The 20,968-nt window shown below is 41.4% G+C and overlaps 1 protein-coding gene across 1 annotated transcript in view; it reads left to right on the top strand.

The window, feature by feature from the left end:
* The window catches only part of TMEM117 (transmembrane protein 117), a 339,089-nt gene that overhangs the window by 60,587 nt on the left and 257,534 nt on the right, over nucleotides 1–20,968 (top strand).

Raw genomic sequence — 20,968 nt, 5'->3', positions numbered from 1 at the left:
CTACTGCTTATAGTTTGTTCACAGAAAAAACTACATTAAACTGAAGTTGAGTATGTATCAGTAATTTAAGGGTAAAAACATTACAGAGACATTGTAATTATCCCAATACGAAGAATTACAACCCAGGAAATTCAGATGATCAAATGGGTGAATATCTTGTCTACTTAGCAAGCCAAAAAAGATACCGTTAAAGGATGTGTGTTTAATGGACTGAAATACATTAAGGAAATATAAATGTGATGTATTATAGGTCCCGGTGTGCTGCCAAAAATTTATGCAGCATGTGAAGTCCCATTACCAACATAAGATAAAATAAAAGCTGAACTTAACTAGATGATAAAACAACTGGGCTAATAGTGTGGTCACCATAATACCACCAAACAAATTATGAAGTTGTATTGGTCCAATAGATATGAATAAGGACATCAAATGCAATTGCTATCCTAGGAGAGCAAGTATCCATGTGGTCAGAAAACCATCAAGGCTCTGAGGTGGTAGTTACTGACAGATGCTCAGTATAAGTAAGGTAGAATAATCTTCCCAACTCATGGAGGTTTAGGTCTTACATGTCCATCCTGCATTTGTATCGGTTATTGACTGTCATTTTGTTACTATTATACTTTATTTGCATTTGATTTTCCAAAAAACAGAAGATATATCTAGCTCTTGGAGTCAATGGATACTGGGCCCTGCTAGGTGACAGCTTTAAGTTTTTGTAACCTTGACTCATGTTCAGAAATGAAGTTAATTCACTCTTGCCAGCATGTCTGTGCCTCACCTTTGTTACTCTCTCCCTTGGTTTGTTTGCATACTGCCAGCTTTGTTGAAATTACTCCCTGATAGTGAAAGCCCATGTACACACAGACAGACATGATCTATTTATAAAATAGCATGTATCAGTCAATCTATCTTCTTATATAACATGAAATAAAGTCTCTCCATCCTTGGTATTTATGCCAGTCTGATATTTGAAGAAAATTGTTATGAGAAATTGACTGTGCTATGCCTAATGAATCATTTGGACTCTGAAGGTTTATTGGAATGTGCTTGGTGCATTTCTAGCATTGGGACAGTAGGCAAGAATGTAAACAAACAGTAAAAAAATCTCACTCTTCAACTATGTCACTTTGATGTAGAATAATATACTTCCTCTCACATCATATATGTGTCTGCTATACTTATCCTGCAAAATTCTTCCATTCAGAAACAAACTTTTCTGCTATAGATAGTGTATTCAGACAAAATAGAGCTTGAATTGGCTGTCTCAGAGTACAGGTAGTGCAGTATGCATTGATTCTCTGAAAAAAACCTACCATTTGGGTTTGGGAGACTCATCAACAAAAGAGAGAATGCCAGAGCCCACTGTTTAATTCTCTCTTACAATGACATTTTAGAAAATGGATTTCCTCTCATTTTTGTGAACACAATGTTTATGAAAGCTGCTTGTTTGACTCTATACAAAGGGGTACAGCATGGACAGCACACTTTGCCACATTACCTTACTAGTGCAGCCCAATCCTACACTGGAGGAACTGGCATTGAAGGTAAAGGAGTAGGTCAGTATCCATGTTCACACAGTCTGTAGTCTCTGCACGGATTGCTGACATGCATACTTACTGCAATGTGGACTCCTGAACATTAAATACTTTAAAATAAAAGCATTTACAATAATAAAATCATCCTTCCAAAACAAAGGCTGAGAGCAGGGCTTGTTTTAGTGGTGGGCAAGCAGGGTGGTTACCTTGAGTATCAAATTCTTGGAAGGGTTTCCACCCTGACTGGCAAAAGCTGGCTGAGAGAGCCTTAAAATCCCAACCCTAAGGCTGAGTGGGAAAAGATCAACTCTTCTTGTGTATAGAGTGGAAATCTGTCAACTTCATGAAAAAAACTCATACAGATACAGACAGACATCATCTTCCTCTCAAATGCAACAGCATGGACATCATACCGAAAGGAATGAAGGTAAAAAAATCCATACAATCTATATACCCCACAGACTATGCTGACAGCTTGTGCCACACACTCTCAAAGAAAACTGCGGAATCACCTGATCAACATCCTCTACAGCAAACAGGGAAGATTAAGAATGAGCTCTCAAAACTGGATACTCTCATAAAGAACCAACCTTCCACACAAACTTCCTCGTGGCTGGACTTTACAAAACTAGACAAGCCATTTACAACACACACTTTGCTTCTCTACAAAAGAAAAAGGACACTAAGCTATCTAAACTACTACATGCCACAAGGGGCCACAACAGTGGTTCCCATAACCCACCCAGCAATATGTTAATCTATCCAACTATACTCTTAGCCCAGCAGAAGAATCTGTCCTATCTCGGGGCCTCTCCTTTTGCCCCTCCACCCCCACGAACATGATACAGTTCTGTGGTGACCTAGAATCCTATTTGGACGTCTCCGACTCAAGGAATATTTCCAACACACCTCTGACCAACATATTAACCCACAGAGACCATCCTACCAACACTACAAAAAGAAGGATTCTGGGTGGACTCCTCCTGAAGGTCGAAACAGCAGACTGGACTTCTACATAGAGTGCTTCCGCCGACGTGCATGAGCTGAAATTGTGGAAAAGCAGCATCGCTTGCCCCATAACCTCAGCCATGCAGAACACAATGCCATCCACAGCCTCAGAAACAACTCTGACATCATAATCAAAAAGGCTGACAAAGGAGGTGCTGTCGTCATCATGAATAGGTCGGAGTATGAACAAGAGGCTACTAGGCAGCTCTCCAACACCAGTTTCTACAAGCCATTACCCTCTGATCCCACTGAGAGTTACCAAAGAAACTACAGCATTTGCTCAAGAAACTCCCTGAAAAAGCACAAGAACAAATCCGCACAGACACACCCCTAGAACCCCGACCTGGGGTATTCTATCTGCTACCCAAGATCCATAAACCTGGAAATCCTGGACGCCCCATCATCTCAGGCATTGGCACCCTGACAGCAGGATTGTCTGGCTATGTAGACTCCCTCCTCAGGCCCTACGTTACCAGCACTCCCAGCTATCTTCGAGACACCACTGACTTCCTGAGGAAACAACAATCCATTGGTGATCTTCCTAAAAACACCATCCTAGCCACTATGGATGTAGAAGCCCTCTACACCAACATTCCACACAAAGATGGACTACAAGCCGTCAGGAACAGTATCCCCGATACTGTCACGGCTAACCTGGTGGCTGAACTTTGTGACTTTGTCCTCACCCATAACTATTTCACATTTGGGGACAATGTATACCTTCAAGTCAGCGGCACTGCGATGGGTACCCGCATGGCCCCACAGTATGCCAACATTTTTATGGCTGACTTAGAACAACGCTTCCTCAGCTCTCGTCTCCTAATGCCCCTACTCTACTTGCGCTACATTGATGACATCTTCATCATCTGGACCCATGGAAAAGAAGCCCTTGAGGAATTCCACCATGATTTCAACAATTTCCATCCCACCATCAACCTCAGCCTGGACCAGTCCACACAAGAGATCCACTTCCTGGACACTACAGTGCTAATAAGCGATGGTCACATAAACACCACCCTATATCGGAAACCTACTGAGCGCTATTCCTACCTCCATGCCTCTAGCTTTCATCCAGATCATACCACACGATCCACTGTCTACAGCCAAGCTCTACGATATAACCGCATTTGCTCCAACCCCTCAGACAGAGACAAACACCTACAAGATCTCTATCATGCATTCCTACAACTACAATACCCACCTGCTGAAGTGAAGAAACAGATTGACAGAGCCAGAAGAGTACCCAGAAGTCACCTACTACAGGACAGGCCCAACAAAGAAAATAACAGAACGCCACTAGCCATCACCTTCAGCCCCCAACTAAAACCTCTCCAATGCATCATCGAGGATCTACAACCTATCCTGAAGGACGACCCATCACTCTCACAGATCTTGGGAGACAGGCCAGTCCTTGCTTACAGACAGCCCCCCAATCTGAAGCAAATACTCACCAGCAACCACACACCACACAACAGAACCACCAACCCAGGAACCTATCCTTGCAACAAAGCCCGTTGCCAACTCTGTCCACATATCTATTCAGGGGACATCATCATAGGGCCTAATCACATCAGCCACACTATCAGAGGCTCGTTCACCTGCACATCTACCAATGTGATATATGCCATCATGTGCCAGCAATGCCCCTCTGCCATGTACATTGGTCAAACTGGACAGTCTCTACGTAAAAGAATGAATGGACACAAATCAGACGTCAAGAATTATAACATTCAAAAACCAGTTGGAGAACACTTCAATCTCTCTAGTCACTCGATTACAGACCTAAGAGTGGCTATCCTTCAACAAAAAAGCTTCAAAAACAGACTCCAACAAGAGACTGCTGAATTGGAATTAATCTGCAAACTGGATACAATTAACTTAGACTTGAATAGAGACTGGGAATGGATGAGTCATTACACAAAGTAAAACGATTTCCCCATGTTATTTCTCCCCCCCCCCCCCCACCCCCCACTGTTCCTCAGATATTCTTGTGAACTGCTGGAAATAGCCTACCTTGCTTGTCACCATGAAAGGTTTTCCTCCTTTCCCCCCCCTGCTGCTGGTGATGGCTTATCTTAAGTGATCACTCTCCTTACAGTGTGTATGATAAACCCGTTGTTTCATGTTCTCTGTGTGTGTATATCAATCTCCCCTCTGTTTTTTTCCACCAAATGCATCCGATGAAGTGAGCTGTAGCTCACGAAAGCTTATGCTCTAATAAATTTGTTAGTCTATAAGGTGCCACAACTACTCCCTTTCTTCTTGTGCAGTGTTCACATCACTTTGTCCCTCTACCAGCTAGCTTTGTGTGATGGCAGGGGAATGAAGCTGACAAGTTCCTTCATCTCTGAATACTTGATCTTGTCAATGAAAAGTCCCTAGGGGCTCACAGAATGGTGATATTGGGAGAGTGATGAATGTTGCCAGATGCATGTTTGCGCTGGTGATCACAACAAAAACAATGTCCTGTTAGGGGTTGGAGTGGGTAGGTTTGGAGTGAGTGAGTACCAAGACAGGAGATAGAGCTTTAACATTGTTTCAAGACTCATCTCAGAGTATATGATAGGTTTGTGTTTATTGATGAGACTTTTTTTTAAAGTGCTATTCCAATGAGTGTTTATGTTTGTCAGACCCAAGAATGTTTCATTAGTGTCCCTTTTAAAAAGTAAAAATTTAGAAATTGTGCTTTACTGGGAGCTTAAAATATGTGGCCAGTTTGTTGGTGGCTGAATACACACTGAGCAGCCAAAGGTTGCTTTGAGAGTATGAACAGCTGGATCAAAATCTTTGTGATTAGCCTTTTGTGACTGTGACAGAGTGAGGATAGATCTCTACTCTATTGAGAACACCATCTTGCCCATTAATGTCATTTCGTGTTAGGGGCTCCACTTTGTATTGAAACCTCCATTGTAGGTGAGGGCATCCATTTTTTGGCAGTAGGGACTTGACACCTAGTTGAATGACTGTCTGAGAAGTTGGCACAGAGCAATGTAATGCTATCAGGTCTGATTGTCTCTCAATTACCAGACAACCACAAGAACAATGAACGCTCTCAGCCTGGGTATATGGCCCAATGAGGTCAGAGACTACATTTAAGAGGGGAATTCTCTCTGACAGGAGTGTGTGTAGCAGATCATAGCCACCATGCAGGAAGACTGGGCTAAGGAGGTAGAAAATCAGAAGAACTGCTTATCCTATGGAGGCTCACCAAACACAGGACACAGAGGGGGCTGATTTCAGGATTGTTTTTATTTTCCAAAGTTCTGTAACTCTCTAATGCTGTTGAAGAGTAAAATGCCTGTGGTTAAGAAATTCCTTTTCTAAACCTGAGTTCCTTGCCTGCCTGCCATCTTGTCCCTGAAGGGCTGGAATGCTCCTTTGGGGATCTAAGGCAACTGGACTGAAGGATCTTACTGTCCAAGAAGGGTGCTAGACACAGGGTGTGTATCTGGGAATATGCCTGAGAGACCCAGAGCTACTGTGACCAGTCACCACTAGAGCAGGTCAAGAATTTACTACAGAACAATTTTTTTTTAAATGTCAATTCACTGAAACAAAAACTTTTTGTGGAAATTATTCACTTTTGATGGAAGTAATCTCAGAACTAGGGGTGAGCTAGAAAGAGAGCCCCTGGAATAGCCAGGTGGCTGGGGCACTCACCTGGAATGTGGGAGACTCCTCTTCAAGATCCTGCTCTGCCTGATTCAAAGTAAGGACAGGAACATGAACCTAGGTCTGCCACATTCTAGGTAAGTGTTCTTTATCTCTTTCCTGTTGGAGCTGTTCCTCATTGTATAAATATGCTTTGGATCTGAGACATTGACTAACATAGTGGTTAAGGCACTCACATAAGATATGAATATCCAAGTTCAAGTCCCTATGACTCCCACATCCCAAGAGAATTCCCTAACTACTGGGGTGGGTCTCTGCTTTTCATGAAGCATTTCTAAAGGTCGCAGTTTCATCCCAATGTGGAACAGGAAAAATGTTTGAAATTGTGAAAATTTTCACAGGACAGGAAAACTATTTCCCACCCAGCCCTTGTCACTCTCCAGATCCAGGGGGCTGATGAGATGTGATTCCCAGCAGGTGGGTTCACTCACAACAAACTAGTGTCCTTTCGGGGGGTGGGGGGAAGGGAAGGTAGTGACAGTGACCTTCATAACACTAAGTTGGTGTGTAAGTTAAGGCAACTGAGAGTGGCTTATGTACAGATGACAGAGGTTTTATTTCAGAAAGTTTTCTCTCTCTCTCTCTCTTTTTTTTTTTTAAAGAACACTAGAGTCTAAAACTGATTAAAGAGAAACTGAAGAATGCTAGCTTGAGTGGTGATAAAGGCTGAGATTTTCAAAGGATCTGAAGGTAGTTATTTCCCCCAACTTCCATAGAATTCAATGGGATTTGTTTCAGAGTAGCAGCTGTGTTAGTCTGTATTCGCAAAAAGAAAAGGAGTACCCGTGGCACCTTAGAGACTAACAAATTTATTAGAGCATAAGCTTTCGTGAGCTACAGCTCACTTCATCGGATGGGATGGCATCCGATGAAGTGAGCTGTAGCTCATGAAAGCTTATGCTCTAATAAATATGTTAGTCTCTAAGGTGCCACGGGTACTCCTTTTCTTAATGGGATTTGTGTGGTTATGGCCCCTTTGAAAATCTCGGCCAGAGAGCTATGCCTGGGATCTGCCTGCTTGAGAGGTTGCCTTGCTCCTTCTGCTGTATTGCCAGGACTGAGGCAATAGTGAAAAGGGTGCTTTCGGGCAGTCATTCTCAATTTTCATATAGCATTTCATCCTTGGATCTCGGAGCACTTTCCAAAGGAGAGTGTATAGCAGTATCTTATTCACAGGTGGGGCTACTGAGTCACTGAGATGAGATGATGCATCCAAATGCATCCGATGAAGTGAGCTGTAGCTCACGAAAGCTTATGCTCTCATAAATTTGTTAGTCTCTAAGGTGCCACAAGTACTCCTTTTCTTTTTGCGAATACAGACTGACATGGCTGCTACTCCGAAACCTGTCAGAGATGAGATGAGTGACTTGGTCACCTGGTAGGTAGAACCAAGGTCTCTTGACTACCAAGCCAGTGCCCTCTTTTAGGCCCAAATATTTAGCCACCTTCATATTGTTTTAATCTACTATGGCCTTCCATGATCTAAATTCTATTATCTTGTACTCAAATCCACTAGTGCTGGCCTGCTGTGGAAAGTCCTGCCTAGCTCCTGATGTCACTCAGGCATATCTAGAAGATTATTGGCTCTGCAATGTCATAATGCAGACAGGACTTCCAGCAGCTGCCAGGGTGGGTGGACAGCATTTCTATGACAGGACAAAGGTACAGATGAAAAGCAATATTGTCCCTTCTATTTCAGTGTTACTGAGAATTATTTTTAAAGCAATAGTTGGTCTTTTGCCCTTGTGCAGTAGTGGTTAACTGAGATCATTCACATTCTTACAAACCTCATCACTAATTCTGATGCAAGAAAGGATCTGATACATGAGAAAAAGGCTGTGTTAATTTAAAGCTTCATTTGAAACATATGGAAGAGGGAGGAAAAATCCTTCTTAGCCAAGTCGAAAAGAACAAATTATGAGGATGAGAGAAAATGGTATAAAACCACAGTGTTGTAATCACATAGCATTTGACATTTGTAAATGTGTTCTGGGAAGAGCCACATGATGGCAGCAAAAGTCATGTTTTAAAAATAAATATGATAGATGGTTGTGAGTTAAGAGCAGGATTTTTTCAACTGAAAACTAATTTTTATTCTGGATATTTTGGTGTCAAAATCTCAAACTGATTTTTTTTTCCCTTTTCAATCTGTATAGTTTCATTTCAACATAGACATTTTTATTTTTGAACTGTCTAATTCATATTACTTGTTTTCATTTGACTATAGACTACCCAATTATACTATTGTATGGAAAGATAGTATAAATTCATAAGATTAATTGAAGTTTTTTTCAAATGGGACACTTTAAAATGGAATATTGGCCTCCTGTTTAAAGAAAGATCTATCTGTGGATGTGTTCAGATATACCATTATTCAATAGTACAAAATAATTTAAAGCTGTAGTCACAACACACTTTCTTTCTGGTTTTTGATTATGACCTTCTGCGGTTAATAATACAGTTGTCACTATTGTCTCATGTGAGTGCTGGATCTCTCATAACAGTTTTTGAAGCACTTTCTATATATATTCTTTCACTGTGATTCAGTTGTTTTATATAGTTTGAGATTAACATTTCTTGGTACTTCTGTGTCTTTGCTTTTAATGTAGAGTGTTTCAAGCATGTGCTTAGGTCCTATTGAAGTCAAGAGGCGAAACTCTGGCTCCAGTGAAGTCAATGGCAAAACTCCCATTGACTTTAACAGAGCCAAGATTTCACCCAAGGACTGTGCTGAATCCACAAAGGCCCTGAAGCCCTGTTTTTCCACCAAACTCCTGCTCAGCTGCTGTCTAACTCTGTAGGTGCCTAAAGTTGATCGGCACCTAAGTTTTTGCACTAAAAGTTCTCTAGGTGCCTTTGTTTGTGCCTCTAAGCATGTGTGCTGTTGCCTCACTTCAGACATGCAGGTGCCTGTCTCCTGCCTAAACCCCAGAACAATCCATGAGGAAGATAGGTGTTCCTCTGCCTAGGGGTTTGTGTGTGTGCACACCTTTAGCCCAGTGGTTAAGGGCACTCCCCTAGGAGTACAGAAGATCCTGGTTCAAGTCCTCCATCTGCCTGATAAGGAGAGGGAATTGAACAGTCTCCTATCTTGCAGGAGAATACTCTAATCACTAGGTTATCTAAGTTTTTCCACTTTAATTAAATATTAATTGGCCAGTGACTAAGAATGACACTATAGGCTAGGTTTCAGAGTAGCATCTGTGTTAGTCTGTATTCGCAAAAAGAAAAGGAGTACTTGTGGCACCTTAGAGACTAACAAATTTATTAGAGCATAAGCTTTCGTGAGCTACAGCTCACTTCATCGGATGCATTTGGTGGAAAAAGCAGAGGCTAGGGCACTCATCTGAGAAGTTGTAGAACCCTGTTCCACTCCTCTCTCATTAGGCAGAGAGGGAGACTTGAACCAGGGGTTTCCTATATCGCAGGTGAGAATTCTCACCACTAGGCTAAAGCTTATAGTACTCTTCCTACTCCTGTTTCCCTTCCCCTAGCTGTTTTATGTGGTGTTCAACAACCTCTGATCAGGCCCTGCTGGTGACTTAAATGGCTGAGTGCCTGTCTTCCTTGTTCATGAATCACAATAGAGCTAGGCACCTTCTTTAGCAAGGGCTTAGGGACTGAACTCAGATGAGCAGGGCTTAGGATACATCCCTCTTGTTGGATCTCCCATTAGCTACCGTAGGTGACTCCCCACCTAGTACGTTGGTTTGTGGACCTCTTTCCAAGGCACCTCTCTCCCCCGCATACATTGTATAGAAGCCTCAGCTCCTAACTCGGGCTGTGTGGATCTCAGTGTGTTTCTGTGATTTTCTAGTCACCTAAACTTTAGGCACTGTGAAGCATAATGTCACAACATCTAAGTCCCTTTTGTAGATCTGGTCTTTGGGCCTAATTGAAGCAAATCTCCAGTTGACGAATACAACAAACACTGACATTCTTATTTATCACCAAAACAAACAGGAAACAAGTTACATATTTAAGAAACACAAAAGTAAATACTCCTTAAAATACATTAACTTTATCCTAATCCTAGCTAAATAATTACTGAACCTTTAAATCTTTTCCAGTGCAGACCAATGTAGACCCTTGTGCCTCTGGAAACAGGTACTTTCTAGCTGTTACTCAGTTGTTTACACCAGACCTGATCCCAGGTGGTGTCTCTTCACTTGGGTTTTATATGAAGTATATGATAGACATATCACCAGTATTGGTTTTTTTGGCAAGTTTCTGAGGCAAAGGCAAAATTCTTTTCTTGGCTATAATTAACCTCCATCTGAACTCTAAAGACCACTATGGAGCTATGTCAATTTACACCAGCTGAGGAGCCCACCTCTCCATTCTAAAGTTTCCCCACCAAAACATATGTATCAGTATCTATTGTTTTTTAGTGTGTCATTGTGGTCTCTGATAATCAAGTTGAATTTGCATAATAGACAGCATAAGTAGTCCCCCCCTTGTAGCACCCCAACTAGACACAAAAAATGACTTAATGATAACCCCTACTCAAGCAGATGCTTGAAGGGGGAAAAGAGGGTTTGTGCTGTTCTGAGGTTCAATAAATTCATTCTCTTGTGGGCTGCCAGAAGGAGTAAATTCCACAGCCATGAGCCCATCATGCTCTTAGATACTGGTCTTCTGGGGAGTGTTATTGAAAAATAACTGATCTCAGTGGTTTCAGCTGATCTCAGTGGTTTCAATGATGCATAGGGAGACTGGAACCAACACATCTAAGGAAGTGCCTAACAATGCTGACTTTAATTAAAAGTAGCACCTGGAAGTTCACCTAGAAGGCAATAAGAAAAGGAGTACTTGTGGCACCTTAGAGACTAACAAATTTATTAGAGCATAAGCTTTCGTGAGCTACAGCTCACTTCATCGGATGCATCCGATGAAGTGAGCTGTAGCTCACGAAAGCTTATGCTCTAATAAATTTGTTAGTCTCTAAGGTGCCACAAGTACTCCTTTTCTTTTTGCGAATACAGACTAACACAGATGCTACTCTGAAACTAGAAGGCAATGCAGCTGATAGTTCACAGGTGTAAAATACTCACACTAAACCACTCCAAAAATGTAGAAGTCTGAGGCTTCTAAGTGGTCCTCAATTGTAGCCCCAACTACAGCATACTATAATAGTCCTACCATGAGGTGACAAAAGCTGGGAGATCTTTGATGAGATCACATGAGCAAGGAGAGGCCACATCCTCTTAGCTAACCACAGAGGAGAAAAGTGTCATGATCCACCATGGATACTTGAAAAATCGAACTTCAATCTGTTACGTTCACAGGACATAAACTAAGAAGTTAAATAAAAATATAAGAGTCTTTCTGGAATTGTGTGATATAACACTACATTTTTTCTTAGTATCCAGAAATCTAATACCCAAGAACCAAAACCAGAGAGAAACAAAGCAGGCTGCTCTATAATCAGAGAGACAGGATTCAAGCCATCTTATTCTAGGCTGACTTTCCTGAATGACTGATTGCATACATCCTTACAGAGCCCCCTAGCTGCAAGCTGGACCAGGAAATTTCCCTTTCCTCTTACATAATAACTTGCAATTCCAACACAGTCCTCAATACACGAGAGTCAAATACTCCAAGCATCTTAACCTTTTTGGCTAGGGGTACACATATTCTCCATCAGTTGATGGATCAGTCACAGCCCTCATGAGTTCCTTATATTAACTCTGCTAACATCACCTCCATCTTTCCAGGATTAGATTCAGGAAGTTTATTTTCCTCCAGAGTCAGGCAAGAAAAATGCACAATCTGGATGGCATAAAAGTAAGATGTAGAGGTGAGTGTCATACATGTTAGAGGCTGTGAAGCCCACAACCGCTACATTCTAACAAATCCCACGCTCACTCCCACCCCCTCAGAAGGTGAGACAGACTAGAATCTTGTAGGACTCCTGAAATGAGTGTAATGGAGTCACACTCACCTCTTGTGAGTGCCCCCTGTCCAAGTGCATGTGCCTGCACTCTCTCTCTCTTTCAGTTTGTGGTGGGTCTTCAGTAACTCAGCCCTTTGTCCAAGTCGCACGCAGTCCACAGGTGAAATAAAAACCCCTTCTGGGAAAACAGTCCAACAGGGGGGCCTATCCCAGTACCTTTCAGGTGGCCATTCTGTCCCTGTAGCCCTCCCTGGCTCTGGCCCTTAATTAGTTCAGCAGTCTTTAAAATGGTGTTGGCCCTGGGAATTGAGCCATATTCCAGGTCTCCCTCCCTAGAAGTAGTGTTCTCACCATCTTTGGGCCTTTTGGGTCCCAGCTCTCCAGCTGGGCCACTAAAAGAGTTCAGCTCCCCTTCTGGGGTGCCTCTAAATCCAGGCCACAAAATCTGAGTGTGTGTTCCAGATCCACCCTCTACTCCAGGTCCCACCCAGGGACCCTAAAAATAGCAGCCATCCATCATGTCCTTTTAACTAAGCTATGTTGCTGCTATGATTCCATGGGTCACTTCCCCATGGCCCCAGCACGTTTTTCACCCTTACCTCAATGTCTCATCCTGGTTGAGTCCCAGCCACCAGGCCAGAATTCCTCATTCCCCTAGGTCTCTGCTAGCACTGCTCTATCCAAGATCCTGTAGCTTCCTCAGCCAGTCAGGCACATCTTTCACACTTCACCACCTCCAGCAAGGAACTGAATTCTGTATTGGACTGCAGCTCCTTTTATATGGGCATGCTGGGCCCGGACTAGCTGTTCCATTGCAGCGCCTCTCTAATTGGCTGCATCCCACACCACAGCTCTAGGCAGCTTAGAGGACTCTCTCCACTGTCCTTTTCTGGGGCGGGGTGTGGCAGGGCCACAAAGTCTCCTGCAGTGGAACCTCAGGGCCTACTCCACGCTGCCACAGAGAGACTGTAGGATAGAAGAGCATATACAGAATACCAGTACCCTGAGACCTCTTAGAAAGAGTGAAGAATGCCCGCCAGCGGTTCTCAAACTGTGGGGTGGGACCTAAAAGTGGGTTGTGATCCCATTTTAATGGGGTCACCAGGGCTGGTGTTAGATTTGCTGGGGCTCAGGGCTGAAGCCAAAGTCTGAGCCCCCACTGCCCAGGGCTGAAGCCAAAACCCGAGGGCTTCAGGTCTGAGTGTCAGGACTCAGGCTTTGGCTTCAGCCATGGGCAGCAGAGCTCAGGTTACAGCTCCCATGCCCAGGGCTGAAGTCCTCAAGCTTCGGCTTCGGCTTCACCCCCACCCCCACCCCCAGGGCAGCGGGGCTCAGGCTTCGGTCCCCTTTCCCGGGGTTGTGTAGTCATTTTAATTATCAGAAGGGGGTCGCGGTGCAAAGAAGTTTGAGAAGTGCTATAATCGGCTCCTCTTGGGGCACAGAGCTATGTCAATAACATCTCTTGGTCACAGGTTTCCGAGCAGTAGCCATGTTAGTCTGTATCAGCAAAAAGAACGAGGAGGTGCCACAAGTACTGTGACAGAAAGGCTGTGACAGAATTGGAACTGTGTTGTTACAATTTACGACTATTGTAGGTTGACCTGGTTATTGGGATCTTTACTGTGCAAATATATTGGATTAGTGTTGTAGAGTCTGTAAGGAAAAACAAACAGGATGGTAAAATGACTGAAGATAAGCCACTTTTCTGCTAACACGTAAGGGTGTTAAGACAATGCCAGGGCAAAAAAAGGCCTGGGAACATACAAGATCAAAATACTATAGCAATTAAAAAAACCCAGACTCTCTTTTTAGAGACAGGGAAATTTTCCAGAAGAATTAGGCTGAGACTCAGCCCCCTGCTAGGGTGTATGAAATTAGGCCTGCCTAGATTACTAACCAAGAATGGTTACGTTTAGACCTTTTGCTGTTTTTAAATCCTGCAATGCTTTGTTTCTACTGTTTAAAATAAACAGTATTTAGGTTTAACAATGCTATCTGATTACTGTACACCACTGATCACACTCCTAAAGGGAAGAACTGCGGTTGTCAGAACCTAGCTGGACCTGCTGGGTAAACACAGTTGATACATAGGGTGCTGTAGACTAGGGCCCAGGCTAAGAGTGGGAGAACCACAATTCCTCCCTAGGAGAAGTAAAGGCATGTCTGATATCTGAGGTGATACACTCAGAGAGACCACAAAGGGGACAGAGGTGCAGCTGACCTTGCAACTATGACATATGGGTCCTGTGGAGTTGCCATGGTGACAACTGGAATGTGTTTGTGATGTAGTTAATCTCTACAGCCCTATGATTCCCCCTCTCCCCTTTTAAAATTAATGTCCTTTTAAATGTGAGGAACAACACAAGGCCAAATAAATTGATCATAAAGCTGTATATATATTTACACTTCAGGCATAAGTTCACATACAACCCTGTGAAGTGTTTGATATATTATCTTGTTCTTCTTTTGAAACAGTGTATTTGTTTAACAAAACCAAGCAATTTAAAATGTTCCAAATTTCAACTAATGTATCTATTAATTTGTAGTAAATATAAAAATTTAGCTATCACAAGGGAAATTTTTCCTTTTTCTTTTTGCTGACATTGTAAATTTGTCATTTTTGAAATTTTTTGTTCACATCGTTAGTATACCTGGCTAAAAGACTGTCTTTTCCTTTGCTCACACCAGGGGCATTCACTGACACTACTGACGTTTTGCTAAGACCAGTGTAGTGACTATGACACTGCTTTGTTTCATCTTTCACAGTTCAGAACATTGCCATAATAGACACTGATAATGTTTTTAATTTACTCACGTTGTTATGTTGCAACTATAATCTTGGACTGCAGTAGCTTTGTCCTTTGACCTTGTTCAAATGGCTTGGCATTAAATTTGCACTTGGCCAGAGCTTTTGCTGTTGTAATCAGCATAGCAATATTACAATCAGTGGAACTATCCCAGTTTTTACCAGCTGAGGATCTGGACGTTATTTTCACTTTCTTTCCACTGTTCGGTGATAACCAATTGAACTTCCTTTGGCTCTGTCATGCAGGCATTCAGATAAATGCAAATGAAATTTTAATAGCTGGAGAATTAATATGACACAAAAAACTTCATGAAAAATAGTTTTTTGAGATGAAATAATTTAGGATGTCAAAAAATATATTATTTTAAAAGAGGAATGTATCTGCAAAATTAGTTACCAATCCTGCAGAGACTTGCACATGTACTTAACTTCACATTTGAATAGTCCCATTGCCTTCTGTGTAATTACTTACGTGCATTAAGGTAAGAACATAAGTAAGTCTGTGCAGGATTGGGGCCTTAATGTTTACAGATGAGACACTAGTTAGAGAGGGTAACCTAATTATCTAAAAACAATTTTTGTATCTTTTCTTCAAAAGATTCAGGATTCACAGTGTTTAGTTTTTGAGAGAACATTTTAATATCGTATGAGCTTGGAGGAATACTTGTGATATGTTACTACACCGAAGAATGTTATCACACTTGCAAGACATGCTATTTTGTTGTCAAGATGCAAAATTGGGCCATAGAAATTTATACTAGTAATATCAGAGTTTAGCAGAAGCTAATATATGGTGTCAACCTCTCTTTTGCTTTATCCATTGTTATACCCATAAGTCAAAATGAAACCACAGAAATCTAATTAGAAAAATTTAAATAGCCTTTCCAGCTGAGAAAAAAAAAATCAAATAAAACTACTGTGCAACTTTTAGGCCTGTTAAAAGGGGAAAAATGTGGAAACATAGATTAGAGGAATATTGACTATGCAAGGTTGTAGTGATAAACCTGCAGAGTTAACCCTATTTTTCAAGGTCTAGATTTTAAACACTGAATTCCTGATTGCTAGGTGCACAGCCAATCATTTATAGGCACACCTACCTGTATAGATATGCAAATCAGGGGTTGTGCTTGCACATCAGAGTTTGTACATGGGTTTTGAGAATATGGTAGTTAGTATTAACTGAATAATTAAATTGTCAAAAATCCTCTCCCAGTTCTTGCTAACGTTAAAATTGAAGGAGTGAATACTGAAAAATTAATACAAAAAATTCTATTTTTAGAAAAAAAAAACCAAAGCTTTTCAGCCAAAAACGGAAAGATTTTAGGTTTTGGCTGAAAACTATTCAGTTAAAATGTAAACATTTTCACAAAAAGCAGTTGCTTTCCAATAAAAATTTAATTTAGTCTAAAACCCAATTTTCCATCAAAAAACATTGTAGACAGAAACTCTTGAACCAACCCTATTCAGTAGACAGTGTAATGCAGAATTCAACTCAGAGTTCACTTTACAGGGTAGAAGAGGGCACAAATGAAGATGGCCACATAATAGTACATTCCGTTCTTCTTACATACATCACTTTATATGATGCCTCTTGGGGTCAGTCCTTCATCTGTGAAGTCAATGGGAGTTTTGCCATGGACTTTGGATAGGCCCTTAATCTTCCTTCAGCAATTCCTAAAATGGGGAGTGAAAAACCACTACCTCCACCACAAACAAACAAAATCTCAGCCTTTGAAACAACAAATTATAGCCTGCAGGTGACACTCACTGAAGAAACTTAAGGCTGCTTTTCAATTCTTTTCATTACTGTTTTATTATTATTTTAACCTCAGTTTTTTTTCCAGTTCCCTGTGAAACCATAATGGTCCTTTATTCTTCCTGAGAGCCTTTGAGTCAAATCCTCTATTCCCTAATCAAATCCCCTGACTGCTGTGGGAACTTTGCCTAAGCAAGTTCCTCTTTTCAGAGGAACTGCAGTCTATTGTATCTTTTAGGATTTCTTCATCCTTCTTCCACGCTCATAAATTGTAACGTTTCCTCCCATTGCTCCTTAGTCTCTGAAAATAATTCTTCAATTATTTTTTTATTTGTTGTCCTCAAGTAGCATCCAAAACCTACAAATTGATTGATTGATACCTCATTTTACTTGGCACTTGGGCCAATACAAAGGTAGACATGGTCTCTGTCCCAAAGAATTCACAATTAAATAAATTGACTTTCCTGAAATCTTGGTTCTATATTTAACTATCTCAACTAGGGTGAATTCAATGATCTTGTGATCATTAGTACCCAGGTATTTCTCTTATTAATCAGCTATTGTCTGTTGCTAAGGAGTAGCTTCCTCTCTAATTGGATTTTCTTATTTCTGGGTCCTAAATTTAAAAACCTCTTCAATGAATGTGCTCAGATATCTGGATAGTTAAAACACCAGTTATAACCAACCATCACAGCTGGAATTTTAAATATTGAATAGTGAATATTCACTATGAATTGTTCATGGTCAATCCACAGAATAATAAAATTACTCAAGAATTCATAGACTAATATTGAATAATGTGTATATCTGTGGTAACTAATTTTCATGTAGGTGGCAGAAAAATTAATCAAATGACCTATTTGTAGTGAATATTCACTGAGCTCTCTACATTTATATACTATTGTTTTGTTACATCTAGTGTAACATTTTAAAATTAACATGGAGTTTTCAGTGTAATTCAGACTAAATCCATGTACATGTGTTGAGGATTCTTTCCCCGTTCTGCTAAATAGAACTATTCCATAAAAGGGAGGAATAGTAGGAGGAGGAGGAGGAGGAGGAGGAGGGAAGAGAAAGAAGAAATGGCCTGTGGATGTGGGGAGGTGCATGAAGACACTGAGTCATATTAATACATGGTTGTTTCTAAAGGATTGAAAAGGATCTTCATTAATCTGAAACACATCATTGAATGAAACACATAATTATTAGAAGTCTCTTCTTTGGAGATTTTTTTTTCCAGATCTTTTTAAAATAAGTAAAACTCATTTCATATTATTAATTAGGAATTCATGTGGTGGTAAATGACTGAGGGGAAAATTCCCACATACTCCTACAAATCTCTGCATGCAAAGATTTCTAACAGTTACTTGAAATTCTTGAGTGCTCTGTGGCTTGATTAGAGATTTTTGAGCTGTCAATTTCTATGCTCACCTAGAAAAATGTGGGTTGGAAAGTTATTTTTAAAGCCTTTTTTTACTGCAAGAGAAGCAGTAGGACTGGGATGGAGAGCATAGCTTCTAGTAAAAGTTAAAATGAAACATTGACAATTACAAGCTTAGAGTGTATTTTAAATGAAAGCAACCTTGTGAAAAAAATTGTGATAAAATTATTTTTAATTGGGAACATGTTCTAAAGTGAAGAGCAAAGATACACAAAAAGTTCTTCTTATTTCACATGACCCATTGAAATACCTCCATTGTATTTAATAAATAATGAAAATCGAGAACATAATTGATAGTGGTTAACAGTAAAATTTGTCACCTGGGATTAGTGCTATTAATTAATAATAAAATCAAAAGAACTTTTTAGCAATAAAAATGCTTGTACTGCAGAGAGAAGCAATTTCTACAGTACGTAAGCTTCTGTAACTGCTGAGGGAGGGCCACTGTGCAATGGATAGAGCAAGATTTGAGGAGATTGCACAGGCTTCTGGATTTTAATAGCCATGGAGTTGGAATATTCCATCCTATCACCTTCTGGACAATGGAAGCTTTCTGCAATCAACTGTGGGAGGTGAAAACAAGATTTTTCCTGTTTGACCCTTGAACCTTGACTTGAACCTTTAGTGACCATTTCCTGGTAGAAACACAGACATTTATAACTGAAAAGATTCTGAAACACCAAGCAACATCCTGGTTTCTGTGCAACACATGGATTTAACTGAAAAAAACTTCTCATGAAGGTTAAACGAATTTGTGGCACAGAAGCCAATGTGTTGCTGGGGCTGAACTCATCCTTTTCTTCTTCCCTGGGTTCTATTGTCCCACAGCTTGCACCAGTGTCAATATGGTGAGCCAAAAAGAAGAGGCTTTAGGATCTGAAAAAGACTAATCTGTGATAATGAAAAATCCTTTGTCCAAAGATAATCCAAATGTTACCCTCTGAAAGTATTTAGTGCCCTGCAGTTATAGGAATGGGATTTACATACACATACAAAAAAGAGAAGCATAAATTAGGATAAAGGAATTATCACAGAAAAAAATCCCTTCTCAGTAAATTTAAACTAAAATCAATCAAGCGAGAGTATAAATCTAAATTCAGTTTATGTTCAATTCCTGTGACTCAGAAATATCCACCTTCTTAGAGATATCAGATTTTTTCCAGTTATAATTGTCTGTGTTTCTCCCAGGAAATGGAGAATAAATGCTCAATTCTGAGTTTAAGCAGGATCAGACAGGAAAAGTCTTGTTTTCACCTCATAGAGTTGATTGCAGAAAGATTCCAATATCCAAGAGGCGGTAGTCTGGAATATTTCAACTGCATGGCCATAAAAATCCAGACTCTCCCTATTCTACCCTGCCTTAAAATGTGCTTCCCCAGATGAAGTGATTCACAAATGTAACCCTTCTGCCAGGTGGAGCCAGCAGCAACTAGGGCCGGGTTCAATATCTAGGGGTTCCTTTTCATTGATACAACACAGAACCAGGTTGAGCCCCCATCCAGTGACCTGGGAAATTTACACTCCACCTCTGAGAGGCAATACCTCTCCACTCACAAGTACTGAGTCTGAGTGTAGAAAATAAACTTTTAATTAAAGGAGCAAAGTAACTGGGTGTTAATTTGGGAAAACACTGCAAACAGGGTTCATAAACATAAATCATGAGTAAAAGGCCCACCCTCAAGTAGGTTGGGCAGTGTCCTTTTCCCTTCAGGGTCTTAAGTCCAGCAACCCAAAAGTCCCTTTCATATGCCCGACTCTTCTCTGCACCCAGGGGTGAAAGTAAAATACAGCTCTTACCGGAACAGGTCCCACTCCCCCTCCCCTCCCCCGGAAGGGGCAGGGCCTCAGGCAGAAGGGGTGGGGCCAGGGGTGGAAGTAAGTTACATTTCTTACCCGTACAGTCCAAACACAAGCAACCCACCTCTCCTACATACTTCATGGATCCCTACTATTGCATGACTTAGCTATAGAAAATAAAGCTACTATTACTACTACCAGTACTGTCTGTAATATAGCTTTATTATTGGAATAAGCCTGAAAACTCACTGTCACATTTTTCTCCTTGTCCTCCCTCCTCCTCCTCCAGCCAGGCTGCCGATGTGGCTAGGCTCCCAAGGTAGCTTGCTGCCTGCATAAGAACAGTTTAAATTTAGAGTAGCAGCCGTGTTAGTCTGTATTCGCAAAAAGAAAAGGAGTACTTGTGGCACCTTAGAGACTAACAAATTTATTTGAGCATAAGCTTTCGTGAGCTACAGCTCACTTCATTGGATAATGAAGGCTGCCCGACTGGGCTAGGCTCCCCATTCCCCCGCCCCGTCCCCCTGCCCCTCAGCAGGGAGGAGACAGAGGTCGGGGGGCATGCAGCAGCAACAACACAAGCGCTAGGGGGTGGCAGGTGGGGGTTGCAGCTCCAAGGGGAACCACTACCCACAGTAAAGCCACCCCAGTCCCTAGCTCAGTCCTGGCATGTGGAAGGTGTGAGTTGGCTAGCCAATGGGGGCAAGAAAGGGGCATCCCTGGGAAGGACTAGATGGAGCAAAGCATCCTTATAGAAACTCCCACACTGGGCCATACAGCTGATCTTGCTGCTCTCCCTGTTGTTGTGCCATGCCCTGAGATGAATGTGCTCACGTCTGCCCTTTCCAAGCCACAATTTCACATATGGCATGGGATTCCACTGAGTATAAGGAGGTTCCACACATGAAATGAATAGCAAGTCCGCCACATGACGAGTGGTAGATACAGTCCGTTTCACTGTAATAATGATGTTCATCGCATTGAATCCTCTTTCGCAGTCACCGTTGCTTGCAGCAAGGGTGTCCACTGCAAGGATGAGTTTTTTAAGTTTACCAGG

This window comes from Dermochelys coriacea, chromosome 1, assembly GCF_009764565.3.
Source record: "Dermochelys coriacea isolate rDerCor1 chromosome 1, rDerCor1.pri.v4, whole genome shotgun sequence".
NCBI classification, from domain to species: domain Eukaryota; kingdom Metazoa; phylum Chordata; order Testudines; family Dermochelyidae; genus Dermochelys; species Dermochelys coriacea.
Note: the sequence above shows the minus strand (reverse complement) of the source record. Positions and strands in the feature narration are given on the sequence as shown.